Source organism: Dendrobates tinctorius, unplaced genomic scaffold (assembly GCF_039654945.1).
Source record: "Dendrobates tinctorius isolate UK_male_01 unplaced genomic scaffold, ASM3965494v1 ptg000007l, whole genome shotgun sequence".
Taxonomy (NCBI): domain Eukaryota; kingdom Metazoa; phylum Chordata; class Amphibia; order Anura; family Dendrobatidae; genus Dendrobates; species Dendrobates tinctorius.
In genome coordinates, this window is record NW_027361675.1 from 31333080 (window position 1) to 31357228 (window position 24149).

At 45.6% G+C, this 24149-nt stretch overlaps 1 protein-coding gene across 2 annotated transcripts in view; it reads left to right on the forward strand.

The window, feature by feature from the left end:
- Positions 1 to 24149, forward strand: part of MED13 (mediator complex subunit 13) — a 158959-nt gene that overhangs the window by 35090 nt on the left and 99720 nt on the right. The window lies entirely within an intron of this gene.

Here is a 24149-nt window from a genome sequence, read left to right on the forward strand (position 1 = left end):
AACTTGTAAAATTGTGCCACTGCTGCTATGTGAAGCGGACTGCTTATTTGTTTATGTGAAAATATTTGCAAAGGTACCTTGTTGAATTTTCAAAGATCACATGCAACTTGCTCTCCAATAGAAAAACATTTAAAGGGAATCAGTCAGTATGTTTTTGCTATATAATCTGATAACGGTATGAGGTAGGGACAGAGACCCTGATTCCAGCGACACATCACTCACGTTTACTGGGTGCAGCAGTTATGATAGAATCCGTTTATTCTGCTGCTGATTTAGCAGATCTCAGATGTTCAAGTGTTTATACCCCACCGACACCACAGCCTTCTGTGTACATTGTGTAGTGACAGAGTACTGCTAATCAGTGGGGGGGAGTGGTTGGACTAAGGCACTAGGCAAGTATGTCCTGTAATGATTATCTCTTGCTAATAAAAGACTGATTGCAGTGAAACTGCAAGACACAGTCCAGTAAGGCCTCTTTCACACTTCAGTTTTTTACAATCAGTCACAATCCGCCAGGTTTTGAAAAAAACGGATCCTCAATTTTCTTTTGAGGATCCGTTTTTTTCCCCATTGACTTCCATTAATGGCGGATTGTGACGGATTGCCATCCGTTGCATCCGGTTTTTTTGCGGATCCGCCAAAAGTTGCTGTCCGTCACCATCCTCAAAGATTTCAAAACGGAGCTTGCAACGTTTTTTTCTCTGGCGGATCCTCCAGACACTGAATTAACCCCAAATTCTGAAGTGTGAAAGAGGCCTAAGTGACAAATCACTATAATCAGGGTCTCTGCCCTTACATTATGGTGGTCTGAGATTAATTAGTGGAAATATGCTGACAGATTTCCCATAAAAGGTTATTCCCACAGGTATAAACCATAGCGCAGTGGCTTACAATCCTAAAATGAACTTGTCAAATGCAATCAGTTTCCAAAAGTGCTCGCTGCTCCAAATATCTATCCCTGAAAATGTCAGAGGCTTTTGTTCACCTGGTTGTCCATGGATATGTTCTGCAGTTCTTTTCGTACCAGTCCCACAGTAGATAACTGCTGTTCTTCGACCATGTTTCCCCATGCATGAGACCTACCCCCAAAAAATATGCCCTAGCATAATTTTACAGGATTTTTTGCAGTATGCTTGAAATATAATCACCTAGTTTCAGTAAGGGCCAGCTCTAGGAGGAGTCAAACTGGGTAATTGCCCGGGGCCACCAGCATTTCTATCCTGAGATTAAGACTGCTTAAGGACCTTTGGTGACTTGACAGTCATGGGAGCATAATGTCACCAAAGGTCTCTTAATTGCAGGAATCACGTGTGTGTGTGTGTGTGTGTGTGTGTGTGTGTGTGTGTGTGTGTATAATTAATCATTGCCCCCTTTTAAAGGGAAATTAAGCAGGTTTTTGCAATGTATTCTGATAACTGCATGTGGTAGGGGTGAAAAACACAGATTTCAGCCATGCCTTTCATTAGGCTGTGTGCCCATGTTGCGTTTAAGAGTTTCCACCGCATTTTTCCCGCAGCGGAAACTCTAACAAAACGCATTCCCATGAAATCCTATGGGATTCCACAGTTGCTGTGCCAATGCTGCGGAATTTTCCGCTGCAGAATCGCGAAAAATCCACAGCATGTCCGTTAATTCTACGGAATTGCCGCCATTCCGCCGCGATAGGATTGCATTGAAACGCTCACTTTACGCTTGTGGCTATGCCCACCATGCGTAAAGGGAGCGCTTTATGTGCGGATGGTACCCAGGGTCTGGAGGAGAGGAGACTGTCCTCCATGCCCTGGGTACCATATTCCTGTAAAAAATAGAATTAAAATAAAAATTAGGGATATGCTTGCCTTCTGTCGGCCCCCGGAGTCCTCCCGGTGCTCATCGGTGCTGCCGGCAACTTCCATTCCCAGGGATGTGTTGCGCGAATGACCTCTGACGTAGCGTTGTGTGACCGCTACGTCCTCAGAGGTCATTCGCGCAATGCATCCCTGTGAACGGAAGTTGCCGATGAGCATCGCCTCAGTCTAAATAGATGTGCTGCTGATGGCATGATATGTATGGGGACAGGATGATCGTGTAGTAATCGTTCTAACCCCATTGTTCATAAGCATGTGCAAAGAATAGATTGTTGTACATGGAAAGAGTAAATAGGACCTCAAGAAATTCATGTTGGAATTCAGGGTTTGGGGAGTTATGTTGATGTTCCAGAATGTGATCATATGATTATATTTGAATAAATGTGTGTTTAAAAAATAAATTTGTTCAAGAATAAATGTGGATAAAAAATACGACCTTTCCTGAAAGTAAGCCCTAACCCATCTTTCGGAGCAAAAAATAGTATAAGATCCTGTCTATTTTTTTCGGAGACACACTGTAGTAGTCAATGCTAGAAGAACATCAGGTATCTACTGAGCATGTGGGATTGATCATTCATGGTTGCACCATCCTTGCTGCACAGGGTGGACATGAGCGCTACGCACTTGCTGCTGTCAAATAGCTTTCCTCCTCCCCGACTGTTATTGACTAAGCAGAGACCTACTAGCCACTAAACAACTAATAATCTTTTTCATTAAAAGCATCATCATTTCTGTCCATATTTGTTAGTGTGCTCCTCCTTCCCATAAACCCAGTATAGGCACCACTGGGCCTCTGTCTATACTATCTGAAAGAGAAATTGTGTGTGTGGTCCACAGCATCCAGTCACTGCTCTGCTTTCAATTCTAAAATGGCACTGGTGACATGAAAGCTGCACTGTGACTGGTGGTTGTGGCCACCAAAAAGCTAGAAGAGCAAACACTGGGAGAATATATCTAAAGCGCCTACAGAATTCTTTGGGGGGATTATAAACTTTTACACAGGGTGGCGGAGGTCAGAAAAGGATTGTATTTGAAATGACTATAAAAACAAAAAAAAAACCCTAGCAAACTATTGTCACACTGAGGTCTGTCAGCTCTGCGCCTGTTGCCAATTGCAACAGGCATAGCTAATGTCAGCTGTACACAAGAGACAGCATGGTGACTGAAGAAGTGTGCTTGTGGGAAATGTAGTTTACACTGGTTACATGGTCAGAACCCCCACTTCACACTGAGCAGAGAGGCGCAGTTATGGCGTAAGAATGCAGCCAGGGAGGATCTGTAGACATGGCTAGGTTACTTTACAGATGATTTGGCTAAAGGGAATTTGGGAAATATAGACTCTGGGATAACCCCATTTTAAATAACGGCTAAGCTTGGTACTTCTATGAATTTCCCGCTAAATCGCAGTTTGTGACACGATGTACAATCATTAGACATACTTCATTAGTGTCTGAGGTTGTTTCCCTTCCTACAGGATGGCGACATACTTGTCATGAACTGTTGCTCCTTGTGTAGCTTGGCACGATACGCTTGAATGGGCCTGAGCTGCAGCACTGGACAGCCAGAGTGTGTGTACAGCTAGGCTTCTATGCTTACAAGGGTATTCATTCCTGAGACAGTTATGAGCTATCCCAGGTTGCATTGATGACGCCGATCTTCGCTCTTAAACTTGTATGTGGAGAGACGTGTTGGGACTATAACCCCCAGCTTGTGCATGTTGGGAGATGTAGTTCAATTGCAGAAGATCCTGGGAATACAGATATGAACTCTGATGCCCAAGGGTAGGACCACTATACCACCTCTTAGTGGGCATTACCAGCCTGAGCTGTAAGGCCACGTTCACACGGTCAGTATTTGGTATTTTACCTCAGCATTTGTTCCACTAATGGTTTTGGATTACAATCAAAGGAAAAGTATAATAGAAACATCACCACTTCTGTATTTATCACCCACTCCTGGTTTTGGCTTACAAATACTGAGGTAAAATACTGACTAAATACTGAGGTAAAAAAACTCCCCAAATACTGAACATGTGAACGTGACCTGAAAGAGGTTAATCTGCAACCTGTGGTCTTTGTTTATGCTTTTCACCCCTCTACATTCAGTATTTGGTGAGTTTTTTACCTCCGTATTTATAAGCTAAAACCAGGAGAGGAACAATCAGAGGAAAAGTCTAATAGAAACCCGTCACCACTTCTGTATTTATCACCCACTCCTGGTTTTGGCTTACAGATACTGAGGTACAAAACTCGCCAAATACTGAATGTGGCCTCAATACGAGACACTAACACTCATACTCACTAGTGGAGAGGTTAAGGCCTGTTTCACATTTCCGTACTTTGACGGCCGGCTAAATCCGCCAGAACCGTTAAATACGGATCCGTCTCCGTCGTGTGGCAAACGTATGGCATCGGATCCAAGTATTTGATGGATCCGCTGGAGTCGGCATGCAGGGAAAAGTTAAAGGAACCGCGGTCTGGAGGAGAGAGATATTTAGGGTTAATTTTCTGGCAAGGAAGTGCTTACGGGCATGCTCAGTGTAAAAGTGCGGATCCGTGCAGACAAAAAAAACTTTCATTGTCCGTCCACTCCAGTCAGCGGACGCCAAAATTTTGGCGGATCCATCAAAATCCGCCGCTAATGCAAGTCAATGGGGAAAAAAAACGGATTCACCAAAAAAAAGGCAGATCCGTGTTTTTTTTTCTTTTTTTTTCAAAACTGTGGATTTTGACTGATGGAAACAAACGGAAATGTGAAACACCCCTTAGTAGCGCATCTTTGTTACAGACCATACTGTTGCTGCTCTCTGCGCTGCTGGTAGTAAGTAATGTTTGAAATCACTGTGGAGTGAACGGTACCTCCTCGGTGACTAAGGTTGCAGTCAGACTGTCATATAAATCTGACCAGGATCAAATCGCCATGCTCAGACTGGCTGGCGGTTCTCCGGAAATGGGCGTGACAGCTGCTTTTGTTTCTATGCAGCTGCCACGCTCGGGTCTGGAGAGCCACCAGCCAGTCGGAGCATTGCAGTTCGATCTCGGTCCAGGTTCTACCTCGTCCGACTGCGTCCCTACGTTGCTTCTGGCTGATGTCTTCCTGGTCGTCTACTGCAGGTACTAATGGTTTGTCCCCTTTTTGTCACTGTTGTGCTCCTTGTAGAATGCTTTGGGGTGATCTGGGGCGGGGGGGCAGCCGCCTCCTCCTCCACATCTTGCTCCCAATACTTCTTTTTGGCCCTGACATTAGCCTGACTGCAGGAACAAAGCTCACATTTATAACCCAATTCTGATGACAATCAGAACCTTGCTGAATTATAATGGCAGCTTAATCCAGATAATTGAATGAATTGCCCATCCCCAGTATATTGTATTTGGTGAATCTGCTCGATGCTGAAATAGGAAGTAACCACCAGCAGTGACCACTTTGTGTATTTTAGCATAAAATCTGTGAGTTTCTCTACAAGTCTCACTTTGTGCCTTTATATAATGACAGTGTCAGGTGATGGTTTCTGCACACAATGGACAGCTGGAGCTGAGCGATGATGAAAGTAGGCCAGCTCGGGATAAACTGCACGAGCTGAGCCGTCACTTGCTTATTTGGAATGTTTCACTCGAGATTTTCGAGGTTCCTGCTGCTACTGGAGCTAAAGAGCAAGTGACCTTCTATCGTTGGGAAGGCCGGGACCGTAAAATGATTCATAATGTATGCGGCTACTTGCACGGGTAGAAAAATTGCACAAACATAATTTTCTCCTACGCCTCATTGGGGGACACAGACAGTGGGTGTTATGCTGCTGCCACTAGGAGGACACTAAGCAAACCAGAAAAGACAAATTTCCAGTTTATGCTTAGTGTCTGTAGGAGGCACTTGGGTCTGGTTTCAGACCCCACCATTTTTATTTTATTTTTGAATTTTTCTGTAAATTTTTATTTTTTAATTAACGGAGTGAAGGGGGCGACGGTTCCTTTCTACGGCTCGCCCTCCCCCGAACCAACAACAGGCAAGCACATGGAGTAACCCTTCACGTACACTTTCCTGCAACTTTTGGGGCTGATTCCTCTAGCATTAGCGATGACGCTTGAGTCCGGTAATCCACGAATATGAGGGCAGGCGCATGTAACGGAGAAGACTGGACAGCGTTTACGTATGCACTGAATCAGCCCCATAGCTCTCCATCCCCCTATCACAGGGAGGGATCGATTGAGTATGGCCCCTTCAAGAACTCCTCCAGCTCTGCTACATAAGCCCTGGAGGATGAGAGCCTGCATGGATGGCCGGACAGCGCTGAGCACTGGAGTTAGAGGTATGGGGTCGGGTCCTGTTCCCCGGGAGAAGCGCTGATGTAGCGTCAGCGGCGGTGCACTGCCCCCCCCCCCTCCCCTCGGTGCTACCACCGTGGGTAGCCTGAAAAATTTAGTCCCTGTCTTTCCGGTCTGCTAGGCTGCAGTTTAAATAGCCCCGGCCCGCCTACCTCGGGTAGGCTCAAGAATTTAGCCCTTGGCTTTTCCGGCCTACTAGGCCGCAATTTGAATAGTGCCGCCCGTGCTATTGGCGCCGCCCCCTCGCCTTGGCGCCTCTCATCCTGACGAGACGCGCAATCCTAGTCTCAGGGGCCATATCCTTTTACCTCAGCCTGCTCTGGATACGAGCTGTGTGGCGAGCATTCTGCAGGTTACCAGGTGACACCGCAGGGCCACCGCCATTCCTCCCGGGGGACACAGCATAGGACCGGGTAAGCTGCATCTGCCCTCAGATTAAAGCTTAACCCCTTCCCGGCACGTTCCCTGCAGCAGACTCTGCTGTTAACCCTTTCAGGAGCGCTATATCTCAATCTAAGGAAGCGAAACGGGCTGCTAAAAAGCACACTGCGTTTTTTACCGTGTGTACCTCTTGCAAGTCTGCCTTACCTAGTGCACAGACTAGTCCGTTATGCACTGAGTGCAACCCGGCCTGCGCACTGACCTGCGCTCAATCGCCCCTCGCCTCCGCTGCTGACGGGTCTCTTGCGTTTAGTACCCCTGAGTGGGCTGCGTCCCTGTCACGGTCGGTGGAGTCTCTGACCCAGGCTATATTCTCCCTCCGGGAGGACTCTTTAAGCCAGAAGGCGTCCTTACCCCCCGAGGAAGGCTCTGGCGTCGAACGGGAACCATCCACCAGCAGGGGCCGTACTCGTTCAAGGGATGGTCGGGGCTCTAGAACGCAGACCCATGACGCTTCCCCTAGCCCCGTTCGCGCCTCTGCATCTGCGACTCCTGTCTCTCGCTCTCCCTTTCCTGGAGTTCTCAGCGAGCACGACTCTGAATTCGATTCTGACACGTCTGCCCCTCAGAATCCCCCAACTGATCAGGATTCGCTTGATTCTCTTATAGAATCCGTTAACAGGATTCTAAGTTGGATGAGGATAATGTTCCCTCTACAGCACATCCTATTTCACTCAAGAAAACCAAGTGTGTGTGCGCAGGTTATTTACTAGCCATCCGGACTTTAAGGAAATTATCCAGCAACATAGGAATCATCCACATAAGCGGTTCACAGGGCAAAAGTCTACTCAGGCTAAATACCCTTTTGATCCAGACCTAATGAAGTTTTGGTTACAGTCCCCTCCGGTGGACCCGCCTGTATCGCGTCTGGCTTCAAAAAACGCTTCTGTCCGTGTCTGAGGGTTTCTCGATCAGAAACCCCTCTGATCGTCTGACTACCTTGCCCGTTCAGTTTTTGAAGCTTCAGGAGCAGCGCTTTTTCCATCTTTGGTGGCAATTTGGGTCACGAAAGCAATGGCCGCTTGGGCAGAGGTCTTGATTACTTCCTTCCAGGGCACCAATCTTCCTCCGGAAGCAACCACGGTCGCCAGGCAGATAATTCACGCTGCGGACTTTGTAGTGAACGCCTTTTTTGATGCCGCCAATTGCGCTGCTCAAACTGCCGCTAACGCGATCTCCATTAGAGCCCTATGGCTCCACGTCTATTTGGAGAGAAACTAGATCAGCTCATTTCTGATGCTACCAGGGGGAAAAGTAAATTCCTCCCTCAACAAAAGGCTGCTCGGCCGTTTCGCAACCAACAGCCGACGCGCTTTCATTCCTTTCGCAACAACTCCGGTTGGTCATCCTCTACCTTCTCTTCCGGATCTGGTACGTCTCCGTGCGGAGACAGAGGCTCCCAGGTCTCGTACAGACCTAACCGCCCTTGGAAACCCAGACCTAGGGTACATAGATCCACCCAATGACTTGTTGCGGTATCCGGTGGACGCCGACAAAGTAGGCGGCCGCCTCCTTTCCTTCAGCCACACCTGGCTCACGGTCGTCCACGACAAATGGGTCAGGGAGCTGGTGTCCTCCGGATACAAGATAAAGTTTTCCTCTCCCCCTCCAACTCGCTTTTCCTTTCCTCTCCGCCCAAGGGAAAGACAAGAGCCTTCCTTCGGGCTGTTCAGGCCCTCTTAAAGGACGGAGTAGTCATTCCGGTCCCTCATCACGAGAGGTTCAGAGGATTTTATTCAAACCTTTTTGTGGTTCCAAAGAAAGACGGCACGATGCGACCCATTCTGGATCTCAAACTGTTAAATCACTTTGTCACGGTTCGGCGATTCCGAATGGAATCTCTCCGGTCTGTGGTCGCTTCCATGGAAAAAGAAGAGTTCCTAGCATCCGTCGACATCAAGGACGCTTACATTCACATTCCGATCTGCCTGTCTCACCAGCAGTTCCTGTGTTTTGCAATTCACGAGGAACACTTCCAGTTTGTGGCCTTGCCCTTCGGACTCGCCACTGCCCCCAGGGTCTTTACCAAGGTCATGGCGGCTGTCATGGCCGTTCTCCACTCTCTGGAGTAGTAGTGTTACCGTATCTGGACGACCTGCTGCGAAAAATCTGTGGAGATAACAATAAATACACTTTCACGCCTGGGGTGGAAGATAAACTTCGCAAAGTCTTCCCCGAAACCGGCTCAGCAAATTTCCTTTTTAGGAATGATCTTGGACACTTCCCACTGGTTGGTCATTCTCCCTCCGGAAAAGACGCAAGCCTTACAACAGGCAGTGCAGGCTCTTTCCCGTCCAGCTTCTCACTCCATTCGTTTCAGCATGAGAGTTCTCGGGAAAATGGTGGCTGCCATGGATGCAGTTCCGTTGGCACAGTTCCATCTCCGTTCCTTACAACACGAGTTGCTGTCAGCTTGGGACAAGAACCCGTTCTCCCTGGACCGTCGGATCCTTCTGTCCCTGCGGGTCAGGCAAGACCTCAAGTGGTGGACTCTGAGGTCCTCCCTGAATCAAGGGAGGTATTTTCTCCCAGTAAGATGGTTGGTAGTAACCACCGACGCAAGCCTTCTCGGCTGGGGTGCGGTCTTTCGTCACTACTCGGCACAGAGTCGTTGGTCAACCCGAGAATCACGTCTCACCATCAACATTTTGGAGATACGAACGATCAGATTTGCTCTACGGAGTTTCCACCATCTCGCAGGTCACCCCATCAGGATCCAATCCGACAACGCCACAGCTGTAGCGTATATCCACCGCCAGGGAGGTACCCGGAGCAGGATGGCCATGCACGAAGTGAGTCACATCCTCCATTGGGCCGAGACCAACCATTCACCCATCTCAGCAATTCACATCCCGGGCGTAGAAAATTGGACGGCAGATTTTCTCAGTCGCCAAGGCATCGCCTCAGGAGAGTGGTCTCTTCATCCGGAAGTCTTTCACCAGATCTGTCTTCGTTGGGGGACTCCCGATGTGGACCTCATGGTCTCCAGGCTAAACAACGTGTCTCGGTTCATTGCCCGATCGCGCGATCCATGCGCCATCGGAGCGGACGCCCTAGTTCTGCCATGGCACCGGTTCCGGCTCCCGTACATTTTTCCCCCTCTTCCCTTGCTTCCGAGGGTCATCAAGAGCGGAGGGGGTGATCCTAGTCATGCCAGATTGGCCGCGCCGAGCATGGTACGCAGAACTATTACAGCTAGTCGCCGATGTCCCCTGGTGACTTCCAGATCACTCGTATCTGCTTTCTCAGGGCCCGATTTACCACCAGAACTCCGGGGTCCTGTCTTTGACGGCATGGCCGTTGAATCCTGGATTTTAGCACAGGCTGGATTCTCTCTCGACGTCATTTCCACCATGATTAGTGCTAGGAAGCCTGTATCCAGACGTATCCATCACCGCACCTGGGAAATCTTCTTTTCATGGTGCAAGGATCATGGTCGTTCCCCTCTGGTGTTCTCCATTCTGGGCATACTGGAGTTTCTTCAATCCGGATTAAAATCAGGCCTCGCGCTTAGCTCGCTCAAGGGCCAAATTTCGGCCTTGTCAGTGCTTTTCCAACAAAGAATTGCCACCAAACCTCAGGTCAAGACGTTTATTCAAGAAGTCTCCCATGTGACGCCTCCTTATAGAAGGCCATTAGAACCATTGGACCTTAAACTGGTTCTCGGGGCCTTACAAGAGGATCCTTTTGAACCGCTGCAGGACGTGTCATTGACCATCCTCTCTTGGAAAGTGGTCTTTCTTGTAGCAATGAATTGGCAGCTCTGTCCCGCTGTTCTCCGTTCCTGAATTTTCATCAGGACAAGGTAGTTCTGAGGACGTCCCCGTCCTTCCTGCCCAAGGTCGTTTCCGCTTTCCATCTCAATGAGGAAATTGTTTTGCCTTCCTTTTGACCGGCGCCAGTGCATTGCATTGAGAAGGCCCTCCACACCCTGGATGTGGTCAGGGCGCTGAGACGGTACATCTCGCGGACTGCTCCCTTCTGCAAATCAGATGCCCTGTTCATACTTCCTGAGGGCCTTAGGAAGGGCCTAGCCGCGTCCAAAGCAACGCTAGCCAGGTGGATTCGCTCAGCGATTCAGAAATCTTACCGTGTCAGGAATGCGCCTGTCCCAGCGGGGATTAAGGCGCACTCTACCCGGGCAGTGGGCGCATCTTGGGCCATTCGCCACCAGGCCTCGGCAGAACAGGTCTGCAAGGCTGCAACTTGGTCCAGTCTGCATACCTTTTCAAAACATTACCAAATTAATTCTCAGGCCTCTGCAGATGCAGCTCTCGGCAGACGCATTCTGCAATCGGCAGTACCTCAGTCTTAACTCAGAGGTACATGGCATATTAGCAGATGTATGCTCCTCACCCAGGGACTGCTTTAGGACGTCCCACTGTCTGTGTCCCCCAATGAGGCGTAGGAGAAATAGGGATTTTTGTGTACTCACCGTAAAATCCTTTTCTCCGAGCCATTCATTGGGGGACACAGCACCCACCCTGTTTAGCCAACTGGCTCATTTGTAGCATACTTAGGTTTTGACACAGTTCGTTATTGTTGACTGTTTAAGCTCCTACTGCTTTTTTTTCACTGAACTGGAGATATCTCATCCAGCGATGGGGTGTATACTGCAGGGGAGGAGTTAACTATTTTTTTCCGGTTTGCTTAGTGTCCTCCTAGTGGCAGCAGCATAACACCCACTGTCTGTGTCCCCCAATGAGGCGTAAAATCCTGTTGTAAAGCTCTCCTCTCCCCCCCCCCCCCCAATACTATGTGCGCACATTGTGTATTTGCTTGCAGAAATTTCTGCAAGGTTTCTGCATCTCTTGTCAGAATAATGCAGCAGAAAATATGCATGTTTTTGATGCGTTTTTTGTTTTTTTTGCATGCATTTTTTTCGTGTCCATTCAGTGGGTCAAAAGCGCACAAACAATTGACATGCTGCAGAAAATAAAAGCTGCAAATATGGACTGAAATCTACTGATCATGTGCACAACACTTCAGGATTGTCATTGACTTGCCTTGGAAAATTATCTCATTGCGTTTTTGGACCATTTACGTGCGCAAAAAAAAACGCAGCAAATCCGCAACATGCGCGCACACACAACCTTATACTCGCCTTACACATACTAGACTTGTTCCCGCTGGACCTGCTGATGTCGGCAGGTTTGGCCGATGCTCAAGTGTGTAGGAGCGACAAACAACTTAATTCTATGATTTGTCTAATTTCGTATCACTTTGCTCTACTGAAAAAATCCGACTGTGATCTGTCTGTGGCTTTCTCGTATAGTGCACATTGGCGCTCAACTGAAACGAGTGCTCCTGTGTATGGTAGAGACGGATGACATGTCTGTCCATCAAATTATTATTTAGTGGACAGTCTTCTAGTGTGTATTGGGGTCTTTAGACTCTGATCACACCCATTTAATTCAAGGAATTTATGGGATGGATGGATCATTGCATAATGCATGCAAACACCAGAAAGCCCCGTTGTCTACAGTGTTGTCCGTCTTGTTTCCATTATGGTGTGTATTAATCTACCAGAACAATAAGCAAGCATACTGCAAGGGTATGTGCACACGTTGCGGATTGGGCTCAGGAATTTCCTGAGTGGATTCTGCGTCTCTTAGCACAATCCGCAGGTAAAAACCTGTGTGTTTTTTACACGGATTTTGTGCGGATTGTCATGCGTTTTTTGGCCTGCGGATTTCTATAATGAAATGGGTGTAGAAGCGCAACGGAATCCGCACAAAGAATTGACATGCTGCGGAAAATAAACCGCTGCGGACTCTGTGCGGAATTTTCTGCAGCATGTGCACAGCAATTTTATTTTTCTATTGGTTAACATTGTATGGTCAAACACTTGCGGATCTACAGCGATTCCACACAGAAAATCCGCTGTGGATCCGCAGTGTGAGCACATGCGCAATGGGTATGTGCCAACGATCCTGAACTGGCAGTGCTTTGGACGCAGTGCGTGTTCACTGCGCCCATAGCGCTGCCGTCTGTTGAATGCAGGTGAGTTAGCATGTGTTTACTGAATTGTGCGGATTCACTGCATCCAATAGATTGTATGGATGAAATCTATCTTGCTCAAGAGAAACTGGCTTGCTGTGTTCTGGATAGACACGCTGCATGCCTGTCGCTGCGGGCATCTCTGGGTGTATAGTGGGCATTGGATTTCTTAAAATCCCATCCGCTATGCTGTAACATCTGGATGCTGCGGGTTGGAAGCTGCACAAGTACACGGCGTCCAACCCGCAGCGATTACTGATCGTGTGCACGCACCCTAATGGAGCTGTCATTTTTGTTTCTGTAGGAAGAAACGAGGGAAAATGAATTAAGCTCAGATGTTCAGACGCTTAGTGTATAAAATTATACTCTTCTTATAGAATGTGTTGGTGTGCTAATTTATTGCACACTGTTACTCTGTGTGATCAAGAACCAGATGTGATTTTTGGACTTCATAGTTCAGGTAGGTTAAATGGAATATTTCTGGTTTTCTTATCTGGGTCGTTTACAGTATGCCTTTACTGATAAGTAATGTTGCATACCGTGTGTAGTTACAGGTTGTGCTACAGGCTTGACCTTATGTCGTCAATATTGAGCTCTAGAATTATTGCTGTCTTCACGAGCTGTCGGCTTGTTGTGCTTCCCTCTAATGACAGCATGGCTGAAACCAGCCTGTCACCACTCTCACTTGTGTGTTATTGTGAGCAGTGTCTGAGAAATGATTCCCACCACTGCCATCAGGTCCTCAATGGATTTACTGATGGTATAATGTAACCTGTGTCCTAGGCAATAGAAGTGTGTTCACATAACACAGACACTCAGATTTTCTTATTGTAGTGGTGTTCCATTAAAGGGAATCTGTCAGCAGGGTTTCTACCCCCCCCCCCATCCCCAATCTACTTATATGCACATGTAGCTCTTTCAAATGCAAGTCCTGCAATAGCTTTATATTGCCATTCATTCCTTTTGGTACTTGGAAATCAGTGTTTTAATTGTTAAGCAAATGTTCCTCTATTCCCCGCCTAGCGCTGCCTCCTGCATAAACTGACAGCCACTATGCTATGTGACTTTAGGCAAAGAAGCTGTCAGTCTAGCCGGCAGAGGAGGTGCTGAGTGGGCAATAGAGCTGGAGTGACAGGGACTTAAAGGGAATCTGTCACTTTTTTTTTTTTTTTTTTTACTACCGGCATTGGCATCAGGGGCTTATCTACAGCATTCTGTAATGCTGTAGATAAGCCCCTGATGTAACCTGAAAGATAAGAAAAACACGTTAGATTATACTCATCGGAGGGGGCTGTCCGGTCCGATGCCTCCCATCTTTATACGATGCAGTCCTCTTCTTCCCTTCCTGTAGTGGCTCCGGTGCAGGCCCACTCCTCTGCCCTGTTGAAGGCAGAGCAGAGTCCTGCAGTGCGCAGGCGTCGGGAGAGGTCTGGCGCCTGTGCACTGCAGTATTCTGTTCTGCCCTCAACGGGGCAGAGCAGTGCACCTGCGACGGGAAGCAAAGAAGAGGACATCACCACTACAAGATGGGAGGCACCGGACCGCGACACCCATCGGACCAAGACTGGACCCAGACCGCCCCTGGGTGAGTATAATATAACCCATTTTTCTTGTCTTTCAGGTTACATCGGGGGCTTATCTACAGCATTACAGAATATTTTAGATAAGCCCCTGATGGCAGTGCCGGCAGCTGAAAGGCGAAAAATGGGGTGACAAATTCCCTTTAAGTTTGAAAGGCATGTGACCCGCCAGCTTAAATTTTTTTTTTTTATGTGCAGCCCATTTACTCTGCCAAGTTTGAGACCCCTGCTTTAAATAAACGTTTTGGATGGAATTTTTCTGTTTTGCTCCTCTTTTGTGGTGGTGTTGCACATTCTGACACAAATCAGAATTTTTTTTCTTCCCTTGCCACTTTAACCCCTTAACAACCGCCGATACACCTTTTAACGGCTGCATTTAAGGGTATTTATTCCTCTGTGCTTTTTTTTTTTTTTTTTTTTAAACGTGCTGAGGAATAAGGGTATAGCGCCCCCTAGTTTAGGTAAATCTCTGGGGTCTGGGCTACCGGGGTAACTGATACCCTGTAGAAAATGGATCAGGGACGGTTTTTATGGTCCCCTGTCACGTGATCGTTTTTTTTTTTTTTAAGTGTTTTAACCCCTTCATGACCCAGCCTATTTTGACCTTAATGACCTGGCCATTTTTGGCAATATTGACCAGTGTCCCTTTATGAGGTAATAACTCAGGAACGCTTCAACGGATCCTAGCGATTCTGAGACTGTTTTTTCGTGACATATTTGGCTTCATGTTAGTGGTAAACTTGGGTCAATAATGTTTTCATTTATTTGTGAAAAAAAACAGAAATTTGGTGAAAATTTCGCAATTTTCACATTTTTAATTTTTATTCCGTTAAACCAGAGAGTTATGTGACACAAAATAGTTAATAAATAACATTTCCCACATGTCTACTTTACATCAGCACAATTTTGGAAACAAAATTTTTTTTGTTGGGAAGTTGTAAGGGTTAAAAGTTGACCAGCGATTTCTCATTTTTACAACAAAATTTACAAAACCATTTTTTTTAGGGACCACCTCACATTTGAAGTCACTTTGAGGGGTCTATATGGCAGAAAATACCCTAAAGTGACACCATTCTAAAAACTGCACCCCTCAAGCTACTCAAAACTATATTCAAGAAGATTATTAACCCTTCAGGTGCTTCACAGCAACTAAAGCAATGTGGAAGGAAAAAATGAACATTTTAATTTTTCCAATAAAAAATTTCTTTTAGCATCAATTTTTTCATTTTCACATGGGCAACAGGATAAAATGGATCCTAAAATTTGTTGGGCAATTTCTCCTGAGTACACTGATACCTCATATGTGGTCATAAACCACTGTTTGGGCGCACGGCAGGGCTCAGAAGGGAAGGAGCGTCATTTGACTTTTTGAATGGAAAATATGCTGGAATATTTAGCGGTTGCCATGTCGCGTTTGGAGAGTCCCTGTGCGCCTAAACATTGGAGCTCCCCCACAAGTGACCCCATTTTGGAAACTAGACTCTCCAAGGAACTTATTTAGATGCATAGTGAGCACTTTGAACCGCCAGGTGCTTCACAAATTGATCCATAAAAAAAAAAGGACTTTTTTTTTCACAAAAATTTTCTTTTAGCCTCAGTTTTTTCATTTTCACATGGGCAATGGGATAAAATGAATCCTAAAATTTGTTGGGCAATTTCTCCTGAGTGCACAGATACCTCATATGTGGTCATAAACCACTGTTTGGGCACACGGCAGGGTCCCGAAGGGAAGGAGCACCATTTGACTTTTTGAATGGAAAATTAGCTCCAATCGTTAGTGGACACCATGTCGTGTTTGGAGAGCCCCTGTGTGCCTAAACATTAGAGCTCCCCCACAAGTGACCCCATTTTGGAAACTAGACCACCCAAGGAACTTTTCTAGATGTGTGGTGAGGACTTTGAACCCACAAGTGCTTCACAGAAGTTTATGACGCAGAAAAGTGAAAATAAAAAAATAATTTTTTTTCCTCAAAAATGATTTTTTTAGCCCGCTATTTTTTATTTTCACAAGGCTAACAGGAGAAATTAAACCACAAAAGTTGTGTAATTTGTCCTGAGTACACCGATACCCCATATGTCAGGGGAAACCACTGTTTGGGCGCATGGGAGAGCTCAGAAGGGAAGGAGCGCAATTTTGGAATGCAGACTGATGGGATGTTCTGCGGGCATCATGTTGCGTTTGCAGAGCCCCTGATGTGCCTAAACAGTAGAAACCCCCCACAAGTGACCCCATTTTGGAAACTTGACCCCCCAAGGAGCTTATCTAGATGTGTAGTGAGCACTTTGAACCCCCAAGTGCTTCACAGAAGTTTATAAACGCAGAGCTATGAAAATAAAAAATCACTTTTTTTCCTCAAAAATGATTTTTTAGCCCGCTATTTTTTATTTTCACAAGGGTAACAGGATAAATTGGACCCCTAAAGTTGCTGTTCAGTTTGTCCGGAGTACGGTGGCACCCCATTTGTGGGAGGGAACCACTGTTGGGGCGCACGGCAGGGCTCAGAAGGGAAGGAGCGCCATTTGACTTTTTGAATGGAAAATTAGCTCCAATCGTTAGCGGACACCATGTCGTGTTTGGAGAGGCCCTGTCTGCCTACACTTTGGAGCTCCCCCACATATCACCCCATTTTGGAAACTAGACCCCCTAAGGAAGTTATCTAGATGCATAGTGAGCACTTTGAACCCCCAGGTGCTTTACAGAAGTGTATAACGCAGAGCTGTGAAAATAAAAATATTTTTTTTTCCTCAAAAAATGATTTTTTTAGCCCGCTATTTTTTATTTTCACAATAGTAACAGGAGAAATTGGACCCCAAAAGTTGTTGTCCAGTTTGTCCTGAGTACGCTGGTACCCCATATGTGGGGGGGGACCACTGTTTGGGCACACATCGGGGCTCGGAAGGGAAGTAGTGACGTTTTGAAATACCGACTTGATGGAATGGTCTGCGGGCATCATGTTACGTTTGCAGAGCCCCTGATGTGCCTAAACAGTGGAAACCCCCCACAAATGACCCCATTTTGGAAACTAGACCCCCCAAGGAACTTATCTAGATGTTTGATGAGCACTTTGAACCCCCAAGTGCTTCACCAAAGTTTATAACTCAGAGCCGTGAAAACAAAAAAAATCATTTTTTTTCACAAAAATCATTTTTTTAGCCCCCAATTTTTTATTTTCCCAAGGGTAACAGGAGAAATTAGACTCCCAAAGTTGTTGTGCAATTTTTCCTGAGTACGCTGATACCCCATATGTGGGGGTAAACCACTGTTTGGGCACACGTCGGGGCTCGGAATGGAGAGAGTGCTGTTTGACATTTTGAACGCAAAATTGGCTGGAATAAATCGTGGCGCCATGTCACGCTCGGAGACCCAGTGATGTGCCTAAACAGTGGAAACCCCTCAATTCTAACTCCAACCCTAACCCCAACATACCCCTAACCCTAATCCCACCCTAATAATAACCCTAACCACAGCCCTAACGCCAACACACCCCTAACCCTAATCCCAACTCTAACCCTAACTACAAGCCTAACCCTAACCCTAGTTCCAGCCCTAACCCTAGTTCCAGCCCTAACCCTAGTTCCAGCCCTAACCCTAGTTCCAGCCCTAACCCTAGTTCCAGCCCTAACCCTAGTTCCAGCCCTAACCCTAGTTCCAGCCCTAACCCTAGTTCCAGCCCTAACCCTAGTTCCAGCCCTAACCCTAGTTCCAGCCCTAACCCGAAAAAAAAAATATTTTTTTTATTTTATTATTTGCGCCTGGCTATGGGGGTGATAAAAGGGGGGTGTATTTACTTTTTTTTTTCATTTTGATCACTTTGAGAGTGTATCACAGTGATCAAAATGAAAAATGAACGGGCAACCGGCAAATTCATGGGCGCCGCCATCTTGGACAATGGCAGGCGCACTGCGCATGCGCCCGCCATTTTGCAAGATGGCGGCGCCCATGATCCGGACGCCGGGAGCACGATCGGAGGTCCTGGGGGGATCGGAAGGTGGGAGGGAGCGATAGACAGGGGAGGGGGAGCAGATGATGACGGCGGCGAACGATACCAATTTCATTGGTGAAATATTACAAATCGCTCTGATTGGCTGTTTCACTTTTAACAGCCAATCAGAGCTATCGTAGGCACGTGGGGGCTAAGCACGCCCCCAGGGGTTAACTGTAGTGTCCTTTGTGTGCGGGTCGGGTGACCTTTCAGTGACCCCGGTCACCTGACCCGCAGGGGGGCTATTTATAGCATGACGCCTACGTAGGCGTCATAGGTCGTTTGGGCACGACTTTTCATGATGCCTACGTAGGCGTCATGGGTCGTGAAGGGGTTAAAATTCACTTCTCTCTCCTCTGTGATCAAGCATATCAGAGAAGAGCGCTATGAGATCCCAAGGGTCCTCCTTATCTGTCCCATGGCCCTCTGCGGCGTCATCCTGCACCCGCCGAGATTTGCCGGCCAGTACCCGGCACAGTAGGACATTTTTCCTATTGTTCCTTTTGATCACTGTGATACTCATTAGAGGAGGGCAGGGACATAGAGCCGGACCCCAGCCAGCCTCAGAACAGCACTTGCCTGGCAAACTGGTTGCCTCTGGTATGAATGAATACCTAGGTATCGAGCAGTAAAGTTCTTGAGAACATAGAGGACTTTCAATAAGTGGTAGATTGCTTGGTTTTGCAAGCATTCTGTATTTTTCCCTTTGAACAAAACGAGAACACCCCTTTTTAAGGCTGGCAAGTGAAATGCCAGTCTTTAATTTTTTTTTCTTATTTAATTTTCTCTGATCTTATGGATCTTATGCAGTGCCAACTGTATAATATCGCGCTGTTATACATTTGTGCCTTTCCCATGACTTCTGCTATTCGGGCATGCACTGTTTGCCCATCCAGGTATGTAGATTAACAAAAAAAAAAAAAAAAAAAACAGAAAAACCCCTTTCTGCTGTGACCTTAAATCTTTTAAGTCATAGCAACAATTACAAGATAAAATGAACAAAGTGCGTCCTGCTGCTGGCAGATCCATTGTAGCATGTCTTGCTTGCAGGATAGATATCCCCATAAGTAAGGGTCCCGTTTCACATAACGACGCACCAGCGATCCTGACAACGATGCGACCTGGTAAGGATCGTTGGTACCTTGTCACACAGCAGCTATTCTGAACGATTCCAGCCTGCGTCCCTGAGTTCTGCGCCACCAATGAGGTTGTTCGTTGGGGTCAAACACAGATGCATGCTGGCCAGCGGGACCCAGACGATGAAAAAATGGCCCCGAACATTCTAGCACGATCAGCGATATCCAGCAGGCGGGCCGGTCGCCGCTGCGTGTCACATGTAGTGAGATCGCTGTTGCGTCACAAAATCGGTGACGCATCAGTCAGCGATCTTGCTAGCGATCTCCCTATGTGAGACGGGGCCTTAATCGTTCACACATCTGAATATTCTCCTACACCTGTGTAGGTATTTTTATGTGAGGGTTAATGCTTACTGAAAATTGAGTGCATGTTTCAATAGACCTTTCATCAAAGCTGCATTTTTTTTTTTTGCCTGGGAGCTTTGATGTGCGAGGCTCGGTGCTCACGCCTTCATTTGTCTGTACTAGTACTGCAAATTGTCACCTGGGCCATACTAAAGAAATCCTGAAAACATGAACCGTTGATGGCTCTTGAGGACTAGAGATGGGGGAACACTGCGTCTAAATAATGATCAGCATTGATGGTACCTTTCAAGATATGTAAGCTGTCCATGCAGTGGCACTAATATAACCCTATACTAACAAATACGCAGGCTATTGAGCTGTGTACTGGTAACAAGCTGGATGGTCCCTCTTCTCTCGAGTCCACATAACATTGTGGTTTTTGTTTGTATAAAGTTTTGTATAAAGTTCACTTTTTGATTCATCTGCCCACAGAACAGTTTTCCATTTTGGTCCATTTTAAATAAGCCTAGAGAAGAACGCAGCAATCTTTTTGGATGGATTTGATGACTTTGCATGATAAAGCTTTCACTTGCATTTGTGGAATGCACTGCGAGCGGTTTTCAGACAACGATTTCTGAGCCGATGCAGTGATTTTTATGACTGATTCATGCCTGTTTTTAATGCAGTGCCACCTGAGGACCCATAGATCACGAGCATCCATTATTGAACATTGGCCTTGTTCACATGGATTTCTCCAGAGTGTCTGATATTCTATAATTTAACATTTCTTATATGCAGTTGTTCAGATTGGTGAATCTCTGACCATCTTTGCTTCTGAGAATCTCTGCCTCTCGATCATGCTCTTTTTTTATACAGTCAAGTAATTTAGTTGAAAATTCACCCTCCAGATATTTTTCATTAGTTCCAATTACATTTCCTGCTTTTTTTTTTTTTTTTTTTTTTGTTTTTTTTTGTTTTCCCTGTCCCAACTTTTTTGAGCTGTGTTGCTATCAATTACTAATTTGGTTCTTTTTTTAGATGAACACATTAGAAGTTAAGTCAGGTGTTTTTCCGTGTTCTGATGTGAATAAAATGAGATTTCCAGATATTCTTGTTTTCTTTTTATTTTACACAGCGTCCCAACTTTTTTGGAATTGGTGTTGTATATTATAGAATTGGAATTGTTGTATGTATATTATAATATCCAGTGTAGACCTTTGTGAAATGCTGTGCTTTAATCCAGCCGATTCCAAGCTGGTGAATATCTCGGCTCACATGAAGAGGCTGAGATAAATGGCTTCTGGTAGGCAATAGGCATGTTTTCTTTTTTCGGCAGTGCCGTGGATGTAGTGTAGCTCATGAGCAGAAAAGTCCTTGTTTGTTTTTCTTGTCCTTGGTAGCTCTCCAGCTTCACTGGCAGCGGTCTTGTTTTCTTTTTTCAAAGCTGTAATAATTAATGTTTTACATGACGATCGCAGTTGTGTGCTGTCACAATGCACAGCTTTTAAGTGGTGTTTTCTGAATGTTTTACTGTTTGATTAGGCTGGTTTTTGTGGGTCTTTCGAATGCGTTTGCAGCATATACCGGTATAGATTGATTCCCCGGCATATTGCTGGTAAACTGCAATCTTTAATGACCCGGGTTAATGCCGAAATGCTGTCATTAGCTAAAAGACATTGCTGTTAAATACAATGATGTGAATTCATGACCATGTATTAATGGTAATGCTTAGTCTCTCTATAGTGGCTGGGTACTCTGGTACATTTAAGGCAGGTTCTTGTTGGGTGTACTCCGCTTCATGGTCTTCAAGGTCTTCCTTTACCTACATCTTTATTTTTACTTTAATATAAAAAAAACACAAATTGAGTGTTTATTCTAATTGCCCAAAAGAAGGAGCTGGCATGGTTTTTTTTATTTTTTTTTTATTAAAGCGATGTGTCATCACAGGAAGTTGCTTCCGACGCCTGTTTGTATTGGTGGATCAGGAAGTGGACCTACTATTTTGGAGCACTATGGTCATATGGTGAATGTGGCTGGACAGTATACTCTAGTGTTGGCTGTTAGACCACGAAAACTAAGCTTGATTGGAAAGAGGAGAAAGTGACACACTGAGTCCGGGGTCACCCAACCCTGCCGCCGGCACTCGTGACTGGAGTGTGCGGCTCCATGTACTTCTGTACAGCTGATTGCTCTGGTCCGAGTGGCGGCGGCAATGCTGGGTATTGAGATGCGAGACTCGTGGGAGTTTCTCGCAAGTGTGACCTCCGGCCTGACTTGTACAAGAGTCAGTAGGGTGGACCAGCTTCTTGTGATTAATCACTTTATTTTTTTATATTACCTTTTTAAGGGCATGATCAAGAGGGGGGCAACCATCTTGCCTAAACTTATGTTCCCAGCATTTACTGAGATGCCTCACAGCAGCCTTGTGGACCACTGGGATCAATGGACAAGAGAAGCTCATTGCTTTCTATGGAAAGTGTGCTAGGCATGCTCTGTAACCTGTAGAGGTGAGCTGCATCACCTATTGCAAATGGTGAATCTTACATGATCTATACATAGGTGTAATTAATTGGAAACCAGCCTGTGATGTAAGTAAGATGACAAATCATAGAATGGTAGTTGGAAGGAACCTCCTGGGTCATCTGGTCCAACGCCTTGCTAAAAGCAGGATTCACTAAATCATCCCAGACATATCTGTCCAGCCTCTGTTTGAAGACTTCTATTGAAGGAGAACTCACCACCTCTCGTGGCAGCTTGTTCCACTCATTGATCACCCTAACTGTCTAAAAAGATGAATAGTCTTTGCTATACCGCAGTTATAGCTCAGTTGACACCAGGGCTGTGGCGTCGGAGTCGTGGAGTCGGAGTTAGTTTTGGTTGGAGTCGGTAGAAATGTACCGACTCCGACTCCAGCTTTAAAAAAAATGTATTAATATTTCATAATTGAACTTTCATATGAATTTTATAAATGTTACTCAAATATATATGTTCTATCAAACTATGAACAACAGTGATAAGCAGTTCTGCTGGAGATAGACATTTCTTACTTCTTGTGTGTCACTGTTCTCCACTGCCCTTATCTAATCTTATACTTGGTTAACCTCGTGCTGCCCCAACCCCCCTACTTACAATGTATGAAACTGAAAGTGAAAATGTGTTGCAAATTCTTAGTAGTAAAGCTCCTCCTCTAGACTAGATCATACTACGTGTGCGTCTTCCAAGCATCTCACAGCTGCCTGCTACTCAGAAGAGGAAGACTGTAAGAAGCATTATCCTTTCAACAAACTTTGCATCAGTTAACGGTGAGTACATGAGGAATAATAACAGTATTACTGACCACTATATCAGTTGTACGACCTGGCAATAATTTTGTACAATTGTTTTTAGGAAAAACAATTGTCATTTGGATTGTGAATGCAGAATTAAAAACCTGAGAATGTCAAAGAAGCATCACATTAAATCAGCTGTATTTGAACATTTCACCATCACTCAAGATAGAAAACATTGTCTGTCAGTGTATGACAAATGATCCAGACGAAAACAAATGCTGTGAAGCCAAGATGAGTGCATATTCAGGCAAAGATAAAAATGCTCCTACCAGAGCTTCTAATCTAAAGAGACATTTACAGCGCTTTCATCCAAAAGTACTGAAAGCAGTGGATGAGAGACTGCATCCAAACCAATGAACCAGTGCCCAGCTCTTCCAGCCAAACAAAGGAGCAGAGAACTTTGCAGCCATCAGTTGCAAGATATTTTGTCAGTGACAAAGTTACTGTGACAATGACAGTAGATACATTTAAAAAACAGATCATAGAGCTTGTTGTAAAGGATAGTGTGCCTATTTCATTATTTTCACGACCAGCTTTTATGTGTCTGAATGGGGAAATGGCCCGCAAGCTTGGTGTTTCTCTGGAGAGAGAATTAGAAAATTAGTAATCGAAGAAGCTTTTAAACAAAAGGAAGAACTTAAAAAAACTCTCAAGGGACGCTTTCTGTTTCTTAAAATGGATGCCTGCACACGTCACAGAGTGAACTATTTTGCCATCAATGTCCGATTTGTTTGTGACAAAAATGAAATAGTTACCAAGACATTGGCAGTAAAAGACACCAAAGCTCATCACACCAGTGAGTTTCTCCAGGTCTTGGTGGAAAAGGTTCTGCAAGACTATGAACTTAAAAAAGAGCAAGTTCTTTCTGTCGTAACTGACAATGCTTCAAATATGATAAGTACTATTAAGCTAATGAATGAGAGTAATGATGGTGACCAGCAGCTAGAAGAACATTCTGGGTCCACAGACACAGAAATGTTTGAAATAGAGGAACACAGTATTGTAACTGAGGAGCAAACTGAAGTTGCTTCAGATGAACAGCAACATGATAGTTTAGATGATCTTGTTGAAACTGTGTCAATATGTTCTTTCATTCATCACATGCGCTGTGTTGTGCATACGCTACAGCTGGCTATAAGAGACAGTCTGCAAGAAGGACATGCTGCTGCACTGATTTGGCAAGGTGAGAAAATTGGCTACTGTTGCCAGAACCCCTAAAGTTGACTCAA